The sequence below is a fragment of the Salvelinus fontinalis genome, chromosome 12 (genome assembly GCF_029448725.1).
Source record: "Salvelinus fontinalis isolate EN_2023a chromosome 12, ASM2944872v1, whole genome shotgun sequence".
Classification (NCBI taxonomy): domain Eukaryota; kingdom Metazoa; phylum Chordata; class Actinopteri; order Salmoniformes; family Salmonidae; genus Salvelinus; species Salvelinus fontinalis.
The window spans coordinates 19,144,579-19,159,013 of NC_074676.1; positions in this window are offsets into that span (position 1 = coordinate 19,144,579).

Below are 14,435 nucleotides of genomic sequence, written 5' to 3' on the forward strand. Positions count from 1 at the left end.
CTTATTGATATCATGGTTACTTAATTGAGAGTGTAAAGCAGTTGAAATTTGTCTCTAAATTACATATTTTCGATAAAACGGATTTTCAACGTCCAAGAAAAAACAGATTTTCGATGTCCGGAAATACACATTTTTACCTTTCTTTCAGCACCTAAAATGCAACTGATTTCAACGTCCAGAAAATATGTATTTTTGACGTCCGTATATAAGACGTCTTTCAAACGTCATTATAAGATGTATTTTTGGTGTCCGGAAAGGACGTCTTCTAACCTTTCATTCAGCACCAGAAATGCACGTGATGTCAATGTCTGGAAAAGACGTCTAAAATATCTATTTTCAGCGTAATTTTGCTTCCTGGGATACTTCTATGGTTATACCATTGTTGATGTTATAAGCAGTTCAGTGTTGCTCTAACATTGTTTGGAGGTCTTAGTAAAATAATAGCGTGGGAGATTTTACTGTATTATCCCAGATTGGTTTGGCCACTGCCTGGCCATGTAGTCTTAGGCAGGGCCGTCCAGTCAATGCTCAGCTACAGTAAATTAAAGGAAAAAGGAAAAGTCATCGGAGGCAGAGATGCTCTGCAGGTAATTCCCCACCTAGAGGCGATTGCTAAGCTAACAGGCCGTGCACTGATTAAGAGATTCATTTCCCACCTCTCAGAGATGCCATTACAAAGTCATCATCTCACTCACTCACACAGGCACATACGCACACACACTGAAGGGATGCAAATCCACACACATTTCTTTTAGCAAGCTGAAGAGGAATGATTTCCAACCCATTTTGCTAGTACATTAATTTACATACATTATTATTTGGTATTTATATTTCCTGGTTGCATCACTTAATCTCATAATCTGCTTTTGCCCTGAATAGTTTTGTTTTTATCCGAAGATGCCTGACATACAGCTTAATTAAACACACAAACATACACACACAGCCTAATGAGGCTTAACTTTCATTAAATCTACATTTTGATGATGGTTATTTCGTTCTCCCTCCTCTTATCCTTTTCCCCTCTTTTCCCTCTTCCTTCTTGCTCTCTGTGACACAAAGCTAACAACAATCGTTCCGACAACTTTAGAGAATGTTCCCTTAAGAGTCTCATTAGGTCATAAATTAACGTTTAAGGAATGTTTCCAAGAGACCATTCGATTAATGTCAAATTGAACTTACCCAGAACGTGGTTATCATGTTCTCAGAACTTAAGATAATAATGCTCTAGAAATGTTCAATGGGAACGTTGCAAAAACATTCGTGCCCAGTTTTCTGTGGGTTAGGAGAATAGTCCTTCAAAATCACACCACATTCACAGAACATGGTTGACATGTTCTCAGAACATAATATATTGATGTTCTAGAAACGTTTCAAGAGAACGTTACAAGAAAATGTATGTATACAATTACAGATCAAAATACAATGACTACAGCTGATGTGATTCCTAATCAGAGACAGGAGACAAAGGGCTGTGAGACAGGGGTTTAATTCTAGATACATGGAAAGTGTGATGTATACAGAGGGTGCGTGGCAACAGAAGGAGAACAGCAAAGAGGCTAAGGACCTTAGAGATGGGGAAAGGGCTGATAAAACAGGGGGAAAGTTTGCGGGACTCCACACGGATGGTCAGATCCCGAGTGGAAAGCCATACCCTCTGCCCAAGATGGTAGCGGGGAGCAGGGTTCTGGTGGCGGTCCGCCTGTTGTGGATACCTTTTAGGTGGTCTTGAGAAGAGCGGCCCAAGCTCTCTTCCAGGTACGGCCGACTTCAGATAATGTGCATTGCAAAACAGACTCCAACCCAGTCAATTAGGGGGTTGTGCTTCTGGAGCCATGAAAAACCCGAAAACTATGGGTACACGACGAGACTCCAGGAGCAGAAACTGCATAGCCTCACTGTGGTTGCCTGAAACTTGCAGGTTGATAGGAACCGTATTGTGGGTGACTCTGCCAATAGAGCGCCCATCCGGCGCTCTGGCGTCCATCGGGATGGAAAGAGGTTGAGAGGAGATACCCAGCTCTGACACCAGGGTAGTGTCCATAAAGCTCTCATTGGCCCCAGAGTCAATGGACTGGTACCAAAGAGGGGGTTACGAGTAGTAAGAAATTGGAAACTCACTGTTCGTCTCACCAGTGTACTCATTCTTACTGATGAACCTGGTCTTTTAATGGGCAGCTAGATAAGAATTGTCCCGTAGCTCCACAATACAAACAGCTGTTGGTGATCAGTCTGCGTAAGCACTCAGCAGGAGACAATCTAGCCCTGCCCAGTTGCATGGGCTCCGGAATAGGCGAGTCGACAGCCCTCTGTGATCTCAGAGGGAACTCGGGTGACACCGAATTCTTCAACGTAGTTGGAGCAGCTTACGAGCAGCCTCTCTTCCTGACAACGGAGAATCGAACACTTTTCGTACCTCCGCGACAAACTCCTCCAGACTGAGGCAAACGGTGGACTGTTGCTCCCGCACCGCCGTAGCCCAGGGCCCTCCCGGACATCAGCGTTATCAAGTACGCTATCTTTTGAACGGTTCGAGGGGAACAAAGAAGGCTGCAGCTCGAAGATGAGGGAGCCCTGGAAGATAAATGCCCGGCAGGTTACAGAATCTCTAGTGTAGTACTCCGGGGGAGAGAAGCGGGGTACACCAGGGGAGGCTGGGAAGAAGTGACGGTGGTGGCCGGGTTGCTGAGAGTCTGGGGATTACTGTTGTGGCTTGCTGCCTAGTTGGGAATCCGTGGAATTGCTCCAGAAATGTAGTGAACACATGGTCATGGCATTCTGCCAGGGTATGGAGTCGCTCCATAAGGCTTTGCAGTAACTCCTCATGTCTTCCAATGGTGGCTCTTTGGGAGTAGACAGCGTTGCGCAGCTGGAGCAGTTGCCAAATAACAACATTAACATATATTGCTAAGAATGTGGTAGTAGAGTGTCTCCCGTAGCAGGTCTCAAACCCAGGCCACTAGCACCAATAACAAACACCCTAAGCAGTGTCCCAATAAGGGATATCTATGGGACATGTGTTTATTGGGCCAGTACAGTTAGGCCCCTAGAAAAAACCCTAACCCTCCTCCCAAGGCACTTGTGTAAATCTGAAACAACTTAATCGGTGTAAGCAATAAGGTGCACTTTGAAGTAAATCTCAGCTCTGTTGAAAGTACACTCAACAAAAACTTTTATTGATCATAGTGAATCAGGAATATAATTAAAACAGGTTAATATACCCCACCAACATTAGACAACAATGCAGAAATCCCTTAAAATGTTGCAATAAGTCAATGACATAAATAATGAGAGAATAGTGAAATCAACTGATAGCTGACACAGGCATGTTGGCATAGCAGGAAGATCTGAATGCTATGACCCAAGAGGTTGTGAGTTCAAATCAGTGTTGAGGACATGTTGAATAATAATTATTGCATAAATGAACATGCATATTGTAATCATGCATGTCAAATGTGTAAGCTGAAAGGACTATGTGAGTATTTCTAACTTTGCCAACAGACTAAAAGAGCTGTAAGCATTCAGGCCCTTGGTGGGCTTGGCAACAGTAACAAGGTGTGATGTATCTTTGGGAGAACATTTCTTTGGGACCATCAGGCGACGTCCTAACAACTGATCCTCAGAAATGTTCTTGGAACGTTCCCATGAAATGTGTCTTGAACATGAACATCTTGTATTTTGAGAACATGGCAACCGTGTTCTATGTTTGTTTGGCAGGATGTCGATGGAATATTCTCCTAACCCCCTGAAAACTGGACACATTAATGTTCTTGCAACGTCCCATTGAACATTGTAAGCACGTTCTGGATAAGTTCTGTTTGACATTAAGGGAATGTTCTCCTAACTTTAACACCAAAACAAGATAAAAAGGTTCTCAGAAGGTTTTTGTTATCATAGATAGAATGTTCCCCTAACTAATGGAAAACTGGACACTAATGGGAACATTACGGGTAATATTACAACACTGTTCTCTCTCCCTAGAATTGTTAGCTGGACAGATATTCTTCCCCGGTCTGTTGGCTGTCACTGGCTCTACACTCCCTCTGGCACTTCAATAATTGTTTTAGAAGTTGATATTGGACACTGACACAGAGAGAGGAAAAGAGAGGGAGAGCACACTCCATCCGTCAGCCAGGCTGAGACAGAGACCAGAAAAGGTCATAGTTTTATCCTTTTGTTTTGGTGAAGGCAGTGTTCCCGTCTCCGCGAAGATGAAATTCAATCTTCTTCCTTTCACTCACTCTTTCTTTTTCTACTCTCTTATTATTTTTCTCTCTACCTCCTATTCACTCTCTAGCTCCCTTTCCTTCTCCTTCACTCAACCTCCCCTTCCCATTATTTCTCTATCCCTCCATCAGTCACATCAGCCTATCCACCCTACACACAAAGCCCTCTCTTCTGTTGTGTTCGCCTCAGGCTTTGTTGGATTGCGTTGTTTGAGGGAACATTATGTAATTCACATTCACCTTCAAATCTGTAATTACCTGAACAATTGTGCCAAATGCTAGCAGCATTTGAGAAACTGGGCCCTGAACAAATTGCTATTTAGAGCATTTCCCCAAAATACATGTCTTGTTTTTTCCTCCAAATACAATAACATTTGTGGGCCATAGTAACAAATGTGCATTGTCATGCAGTGACAGAATGATAATTGAGATAATGCAAATCATTAATGATGACTTAGTTGGGCTAGATCTTCAGTTTCTTGGAAATTTCTCGCATGGCATTGCCTTCATTTCTCAGAACAATAATGGACTGATGGGTTTCAGAAGAAAGTTATTTGTTTCTGGCAATTTTCGAGCCTGTAATCGAACCCACAAATGCTGATGCTCCAGATTCTCAACTAGTCTAAAGAAGGCCAGTTTTATTGCTTCTTTAATCAGAACAACAGTATTCAGCTGTGCTAACATAATTGCAAAAGGGTTTTCTCATGATCAATTAGCCTTTTAAAATTATAAACTTGGATTAACTAACACAACGTGCCATTGGAACACAGTGATGGTTGCTGATAATAGGCCTCTGTACGCCTACGTAGATATTCCATTAAAAATCTGTCACTTCCAGCTACAATAGTCATTTACAACATTAACAATGTCTACACTGTATTTCTGATCAATTTGATGTTATTTTAATGGACAAAAGCTGTGCTTTTCTTTAAAAACAAGGACATTTCTAATAAATTTTGTTGTACTACTGAATGAAACTGAGAAGATGCACTCAGACCAGCCTTTGAACTTATGTTAACTACATTACTTTAGTTGGCTGCTTTGAGCAAATGATGTATGTAATATAACCTATTCACACGGGAGCCGTGTGTGTGTGTGTGTGTGTGTGTGTGTGTGTGTGTGTGTGTGTGTGTGTGTGTGTGTGTGTGTGTGTGTGTGTGTGTGTGTGTGTGTGTGTGTGTGTGTGTGTGTGTGTGTGTGTGTGTGTGTGTGTGTGTGAACCATATGGAATATATTTGGACAATTGGCTTCCCTGAAAACAGGTACTGACAGAAGGAGAAATTTGAGTCTGTCAGAGGTCGTCACACTGATGGGGATGGTGATGGAGGTGTTTGTTGTGTTGGTGGTCCACACAAGGAAGAAGCAGGTGTCCCTTCCAGTGATATAGAGTTGTCCTTTGACCTGGTGCCAGAAAGGATGGTCATCACGGAGGCTGTAAAACCCTCCGTCCTTGATATAGAAATGCTTTGACTTCACTGCCTCTTCAATGGTAAGGTCCCTTGCAACATAGGGGCACTTGACCTCCATCACTGCTGTGGTGCCAACCAGACCATCCAGCGACCCAGCGACCCAAAGCCCTGACTCCTGCACATCCATTCCTGTAGCCATTTGCCTTGATGCCTCAACAGATGGTCTAGTGCCCTCCTCTTCGTTATCTGTGCCCCACTTTACAGACAACACCGCATCCAACAACTGTGATCTGAGGAACCTTTTTAGCAGCAACGGAGTAACACGCTTGGCGCTAACCACTGCTCCATAATTGCTAGCCGTCAACCTCCCTCTCCTCATGGTGTGCCAGTTGGGGTTGATGTCCAACTGTTGCCTGCCGTACAGCCTCCTACTGCTCCGCCGACAGCCAGGATGCTTACATGCCCCAGGTGCCCTTGTTTTTTAACAATGTCCAGTACAGACAAGGATGACAGGGTGGGTAGCCATTGTTCTGGGTCAGGTTCAAGGAGACATGCCATTCCACTAAACCTGCTCCAGAAATGTGTTTTTTAGCCACTGAAGATCCTCCTATTTGGGCTCTCGGGACAGAGGGGTGTCATCTTCAAACGGGTACAGGTCCTCCACTGACTGCACCTGGTTGGGCATGGCTAGCTTTCTTCACTCGCATTCCACATCCATACTGACGATATTGTGAACCACCAAAAAAGGCTGCGTGGCTACATTTATGAGCTCCACCGAGGCATTCACATGCGGTAGAGAAAATCCCCTGGTCACTTATAGAGACCTGCCAAGAGGAAGGATGTTAAGTGCCACATGCCTTTCAATGCATGACTTTGAACACCTTGAAATGCATTTGTTGTAAGAAATGTGCTATATAAACAAAGTTTGATGACATTACAGCTGTAGAATATTTAATAAACTGTAATTTTCACATGAGGACAAGTGCAGTTTTTTCATAAAATTTTAATTGATAACTTGGGATTTGATCACTTGATATTAATCATATAGTGGGAAGGATCCCATAAATCAAGAATGTGTGAATGCATGTACGGTACCACTTGGTGGTCTTCTCTCCTTTTCATTGTACATCATTGTACATCACCGGGGCCAAACTTCCTGCCATCCAGGACCTCTATACCAGGCGGTGTCAGAGGAAGGTCCTAAAAATTGTCAAAGACTCCAGCCACCCTAGTCATAGACTGTTCTCTCTGCTACCGCACGGCAAGCGGCCCCGGAGCTCCAAGTCTAGGTCCAAGAGGCTTCTAAACACCTTCTACCCCCAAGCCATAAGACTCCTGAACAGCTAATCAAATGGCTACCCAAACTATTTCCATTGACCCCCCCCCCCCCCCCCCCCCTCTACGCTGCTGCTCTACTCTCTGTTGTTATCTCTGCATAGTCACTTTAATGACTCTACATACATGAACATATTACCTCAATTACTCAACACCGGTGCCCCCACACATTGACTCTGTACCGGTACCCCCTGTATATAGCCCCGCTATTGTTATTTACTGCTGCTCTTTAATTATTTGTTATTCTTATCGCTTACTTTTTTCTTAAATCTCATTGTTGGTTAAGGGCTTGTTAGTAACCATTTCACTGTAAGGTCTACCTACACCTGTTGTATTCGGCCACATGACAAATAACATTTCATTTGATTTGATATTAATGCTCTTATGCTCATCCTTGAAAAATGCCATAAGATCTGAAATAGACACCAAAGTTGACATACTGTACAAACAATTATCTAGGCTAAGTAAAACAAAGTAATTGTTTGATATACTGCTCTGCTTACTAGCTAGCTAAAGTGTAGTGTTAACAAGAAGTTAATGGATTAGACACATAAGGTCTCTGGTCGAGCTGGTGAATGGCAGCTGACAGTGTCAGTTGAGATGACATGCTGGAGCTTCCTGCAGGAATTTGTAGTCTTGCTGAGGTTTTCTCTGTTGCTAATTAGCATTCAGAAATGTTGAAAATTGAGGTAAATATATTGATAAAACGTACCTTGTCCGAGAGATAATTACACAGTTATCAAAACAAAACGCCAGGGTAAGAGACAATTTATGCTTGATCTGTAAATGTGGTCTGAGACGTCGTATCGATAGTGTGACACAATTGCGGAACCTCCGGAAGCAGGCAGAGGCCAAACTGAGCTCTGTACCGTATTGCCTTACAACTCTACAATTTTTGTAACAATGCGGAGGGCTCCGTATAGCTCCACATTGACATGATTGGTTGACGGTAGGTGAGTGCGGGAGGTTCTGTATAAAAACAAACTCACTTCCTTGACAACTTCCTTCATAACAGATCTGTGCTGCTCCACAAAGTGCAAGAAGTATGAATGCCCTGACTTCTGCAGAGGCCACCGCAAATGCTACACAGCCAATGCAGAAGTTGGATTAACCATGCAGCGCCTTTAAGTCTACACAAAACACAGACCTTATATGACGAAGTTCTAAAATCCCAGATGCAAAATTGGATAGGTTTTATGGGTATTATGACGCCTCCACTGTAGCAGACTATTGACTGCCATTGTAAAAGAGCCAACTTCGTTGTCGATTTTTTGTTATACAGAAATAACAAAAAAGTGCAGAAAAACTGCTGTGTTGTTCAATGTACATGTAACCAGGTCAAATATCCTTCTCCAACGTAGGGAAAGGCCTATCCCTTACAAAAATTTACCATGGTACTTTCATTCATACCATGGTACCACTATGGTACTTTCATTTATATAGTTTCAATGTCACATGCAGAAGTACAGTCAAACTCAAAACCCAACAATGCAATAATCATTAACAATTTAATACTAGGAAAAACACACATGAGAAATAAGAAATATGAAGAACACAATAAGTAAGTAAGCATATTATATACAGGGCCAGTTCCAATACCATATTTACAATGTACAGAGATACTGGGGTGATTGAGGTAGATGTGTATAGGGGTAAGGTGACTAGGCATCAGGATATAAGATAAACAGAGTAGCAGCAGCTTGAATGTGAGTGGGTGTGCTTGTAGAGTCAGTTTAAATGTATGTTCATGTTATGTGTGAGTGAGTAGATGATGGAGTAAGTGAGTGTGTAGGGCCCTTTGTGCATTCATAGAGACAAACATACGAAAAAAAAGGTCTATGAGGATTCCAGGTTAACTCAGATAGTCTCTGGAGCTATTTTGTTAGCTATTTATCTGTCTTATTGCTTGGTGATAGAACCTGTTCAAAAGCCTGTTGGTGCCAGACTTAATGCACCGGTACTGCTTTGAGCAGAGAGATCAGTCTATGGCTTGGGTGATTGGAGTCTTGAACGATTTTCCGACCTTCCCACCACACCGCCTGATATAGATGTCCTGGATGGCAGGGAGCTCAGCCCCAGTGATGTACTGGGGTGTCCGCACCACCTTCTGTAGCGCAATGCGATTGAGGGCGGTGCTTTTGCCATACCAGGCAGTGATGAAGTCAGTCAAAATGCCCTCAATGGTACAGCTAGGGCTGTTGCAGTGATCATATTACTGCCACACCGGAGGTCATGAGTAATGAAGGCAGTCAAATTCCACGTGACCGTTTAGTCACGGTAATTAGGCTTCTCCAAGCTCTGATGCTGCTCATGGTCATTAGTAGCTTACCAAACTTGCTAACTGCCTGGTACTCAGCACTTTATTGTCCCTCTAATAATTCTGACATCAATGCAAATATATTTGAAAATCTAATCAAACACTTCATGAGAGCCCATGAGTTTATCTTGTGCAATATTTCAATAGGCTATGCAATTGCACAAGAAAATGGAGTGATGGCCTAAAAATAGGAGGATCAGCTTTTTATAGGCTAGACCACATATGTCAGAGTCAAGGCCCGCGGGCCACATCCGGCCCGCGAGAAGGTTTTTTACGGCCCCTGGGATGATCTTGATTTATTATTAGAACCGGCCCGCAGACCGCAGCAAGCCGGCAGCCCGCAGATCTTTTACACGCACCAATACTACATTTCCCACAATGCAACGGTGACGCACCGAGCAGTAGGCTGCTTCATTTCAATATTTATTGGCACAGCAGTCGTCAGCATCACAGTAAAATTAACTTTCAGATACCCATCAAAAATGGCAAAACGGAAGGTGGACACTGAGAACCGGGGGTTTCAAACAAGGTGGGAGTCGGAGTATATGTTCACGGAGGTAGCTGGAAAACCTGTGTGTCTTCTGTGTGGAGAAAGTGTGGCGGTACTGAAAGAGAATAACATGAGACGACATTATGAAACGAAACACGCGGACAAAAACAAGAATATGGACATGGAACAAAGGCTACAAAAGGCAGAGGAATTAAAACGAGGCCTCAAATCTCGACAGGCTCTGTTCAAAAAAGCCAAATCACAAAGCCAGGCTGCTGTCAAGGCCAGTTTTATTTTGGCAGAAGAGATCGCTAAATCAGCCCGGCCATTTACGGAGGGGGATTTCATCAAAAACTGCATGATTAAAGTTTGTGACGAAGTTTGCCCAGAAAAAAGGCAACTCTTTTTAAATGTGAGTCTGAGCAGAAACACCATTGCCGAGAGAGTAGACCAGTTGTCCATCAATCTAAAAGAGCAGCTTGTGAAAAAGGGAAAAGATTTCATTGCATATTCCTTGGCTGTGGATGAGAGCACCGACATTTCTGACATTGCCCAGTTGTCAATTTTCATCCGCGGAGTGGACTCCAGCCTAAGCGTGACAGAGGAGTTTTTGGCTTTACGTCCTATGCATGGCACAACTACGGGGCATGATTTGTATGAAGAGGTGTCAAGATGTGTAAATGAGATGGAGCTGCCTTGGGAAAAACTCGTGGGTTTGACAACCGACGGAGCACCTGCGATGTGTGGACACAGGAGCGGACTGGTGGCGAAGATACGGGAAAAGATGCAAGAGGAAAACGCGACAGGTGAGCTGACAGCTTATCATTGTATCATACACCAGGAAGCGTTGTGCGGTAAAGCCTTGAAAATGGAGCATGTAATGAGCATCATCACGCGCACAGTTAACTTTATCAGAGCCAAAGGTTTGAATCACCGCCAGTTCAAGGCATTTCTGACGGAGTTAGAAACGGAGCATGGTGATTTGCCTTATCACACAGAGGTGCGATGGCTAAGCCAGGGAAAGGTGCTTCAAAGATGTTTCGAGCTTCGTGAGGAGATTTGTCTGTTCTTGGACAGCAAAGGGAAAGACACAACACAACTCCGAGACGAAATGTTTCTGTGTGAAATGGCTTTTCTGTGTGACATTACGAGTCATCTGAATGCAATGAACTTGCAGCTGCAGGGTCGGGATCATGTCATCTCTGATATGTACAGTACAGTGAAGGCATTTAAAACCAAACTGACTCTGTGGGAGACGCAGATGCGGAAAGAAAATTTGAGCCACTTTCCCAGCTGCCAGACCATGAAAGAGAAGCTCTCTACCAGTGCGTTCCCGAGCGCACAGTTGGCTGATAAAATAGGTATGCTTGCCGCTGACTTTCGACGCCGATTTGCTGACTTTGAAGCACAAAAAAGCAGGTTGGAACTGCTCGGTAACCCATTTGCTGTTGACGTGGAAAGCTCACCACCAAACCTCCAAATGGAGTTGATTGACCTCCAATGCAATGATGCACTGAGGGCAAAATATGCGGCAGTGGGTGCTGCGGAGTTCGCCCGTTTCCTCCCCGACACAATGCCCCAGCTGCGCATCCAGGCTGCTCAAACGTTGTCTATGTTTGGCAGCACATACCTGTGTGAACAACTGTTTTCTTTGATGAACCTGAACAAAACATCACACAGAAGTCGACTTACTGCTGAACACCTCCACTCAATTCTGAGGATTTCCTCAGCTCAGAGCCTTACCCCGAACATTGATGAACTTGTGGAAAAGATGGGACACCACCAAGTATCACCCTCAACCTCAAACAAGTGAACATTACTGTGCAATCACATATTTAGAGTTTTTACTCAGTTCAAGTTTAAAAGTTAAAGTTTAATATTTGTTTTCACTGCATGTTACTTCTCCTTAAACAAAGTGTTGTTTTTGATTAATAGATTTTTGCACTTTATTTTATTGTATTTCAATCCAATTATATTTTTAAAATATTTCAGTTGAGTGGATGATAGAAAATTGCTATTATTGTTTTTTTCTTTGAAGTAAATTTAGCCCACTTTTGCTAAAATAGAAAATATAGGCTACTGATGGTGTAACAGTCCTGACCTGTTTTATGTTGTTTTTTATGTGTTTATGGTCAGGGCATGTGTTTTGGGTGGGCAGTCTATGTTATCTGTTTCTATGTTGGTTTCGGTGTGCCTGGTATGGCTCTTGATTAGAGGCAGGTGGTTTGCATTTTCCTCTAATCAAGAGTCATATTTAGGTAGGGCATTATCACTGTGTGTTTGTGGGTGATTGTCTCCTGTGATGTCTTCGTGTCGTTATTCGATGTTTATTCACAAACGGGACTGTTTGGCTGTTCGTTTTGTTTCGATGTCGTCTGTTGCCTGTTCGTGAGTTTACGTTTCAGTTATGTAAGTTTATGTTCAGGTTTTCGTTCTACGTCGTTTTGTTATTTTGTAGTTTGAAAGTGTTTTGTTTAGTTTTCGTGTTGCCATCTGCATCGTGGTAATTTATAATAAAGATGGCATATTTCCCAGACTCCGCATTTTGGTCAGAAGATCCTTCTCTCCTCACCTCATCTGAGGATGAGGAGAGCGACAGCTCTTACAGAATCACCCACCAAAATACAGAGACCAAGCGGTATGGGAATGCTCGACGGAGCAATAAGGATTTCTGGACTTGGGAGGAGATATTGGACGGTAGAGGACCTTGGGCTCAACCAGGGGAATATCGCCGTCCTAAGGAGGAGAAGAGGGCAGCCACAGCCCAGGAGCGCTGGTATGAGGAGGCAGCGCGACGACGCGGTTGGGAGCCCGTGAGTAAGACCCAAAAATTTCTTGGGGGGGGGCACACGAGGAGTGTGGTAAAGCCGGGTAGGATACCCGAGCCAACTCCCCGTGCTTACCGTGGAGGTAGAAGGCGTCGTACTGGTAAGACACCGTGTTATGCGGTAAAGCGCACGGTGTCCCCAGTACGCGTGCTTAGCCCAGTGCGGGCTATTCCACCTTGCCGCACTGGGAGGGCTAGGTTGGGCATCGAGCCGGGTGCCATGAAGCCGGCCCAACGTAGCTGGTCTCCAGTACGTCTCCTCGGGCCGGTGTACATGGCACCAGCCTTACAGGTGGTGTCCCCGGTTCGCCTGCATAGCCCAGTGCGGGCTATTCCACCTCGCCGCACTGGCAGGGCTACGGGGTTCATTCAACCTGGTAGGGTTGGGGAGGCTCGGTGCTCAAGAGCACGTGTCCTCCTTCACGGTCCGGTATATCCGGTGCCACCTCCATGTACCAGTCCTCCGGTGGCAGCCCCCCGTACCAGGCTGTCTCTCCGGGTTCTCTCTCCTGCTGTTTCCTCCTCTCCAGCGCAGCCGGTGCCTAGACCACGCACCAGGCTGTCTCTCCTTCTCCTCCCTACAGAGCTATCTGTCTCCCCAGCGCCATCTGAGCCATCCGTCTCCCCAGCGCCATCTGAGCCATCCGTCTCCCCAGCGCCATCTGAGCCATCCGTCTCCCCAGCGCCATCTGAGCCATCCGTCTCTCCAGCGCCATCTGAGCCATCCGTCTCCCCAGCGCCGTCTGAGCCATCCGTCTGCCATGAGCCTGCAAAGCCGCCCGTCTGCCATGAGCCTGCAAAGCCGCCCGTCTGCCATGAGCCTACAGAGCCATCCGCCAGACAGGAGCCGCTAGAGCCGTCAGCCAGACAGGAGCCGCTAGAGCCGTCAGCCAGACAGGATCTGCCAGAGCCGCCAACCAGACAGGATCTGCCAGAGCCGCCAACCAGACAGGATCTGCCAGAGCCGCCAACCAGACAGGATCTGCCAGAGCCGCCAACCAGACAGGATCTGCCAGAGCCGCCAACCAGACAGGATCTGCCAGAGCCGTCAAAGAGCCATGAGCAGCCAGAGCCGTCAAAGAGCCATGAGCAGCCAGAGCCGTCAGTGAGCCATGAGCAGCCAGAGCCGTCAGAGAGCCATGAGCAGCCAGAGCCGTCAGAGCGCCATGAGCGTCGAGAGCCGTCAGCCTGCCATGAGCGTCGAGAGCCGTCAGCCTGCCATGAGCGTCGAGAGCCGTCAGCCTGCCATGAGCGTCAAGAGCCGTCAGCCTGCCATGAGCGTAGAGAGCCGTCAGCCAGCATGGACCTGCCAGAGCCGTCCAAACAGGACCTGCCAGAGTCCTTCAGCCGGGATCTGCCCCTTGTCCCGGTGTTGCCCCTTGTCCCGGTGCTGCCCCTTGTCCCGGTGCTGCCCCTTGTCCCGGTGCTGCCCCTTGTCCCGGTGCTGCCCCTTGTCCCGGTGCTGCCCCTTGTCCCGGTGCTGCCCCTTGTCCCGGTGCTGCCCCTTGTCCCAGTGATGGTCCTTATCCTGGTGCTGCCCCTTGTTCCGGTGCTGCCCCTTGTCCCGGTGCTACCCCTTGTCCCGGTGCTGCCCCTTGTCCTGGTGCTAGCTGTTTATTTAGGGGAAGGTAGTGTTAGGGTGGGCATTAGAAGGGGTAGAAAGAAGAGGGGAGTGACTATGGTGGTATGGGGACAGCGTCCTGAGCCGGAACCACCACCGTGGTCAACTGCCCACCCGGACCCTCCCCTGGACTTTGTGCTTGTGCGCCCGGCGTGCGCATCTTGAGGGGGGGGTACTGTAACAGTCCTGACCTGTTTTATGTTGTTTTTTATG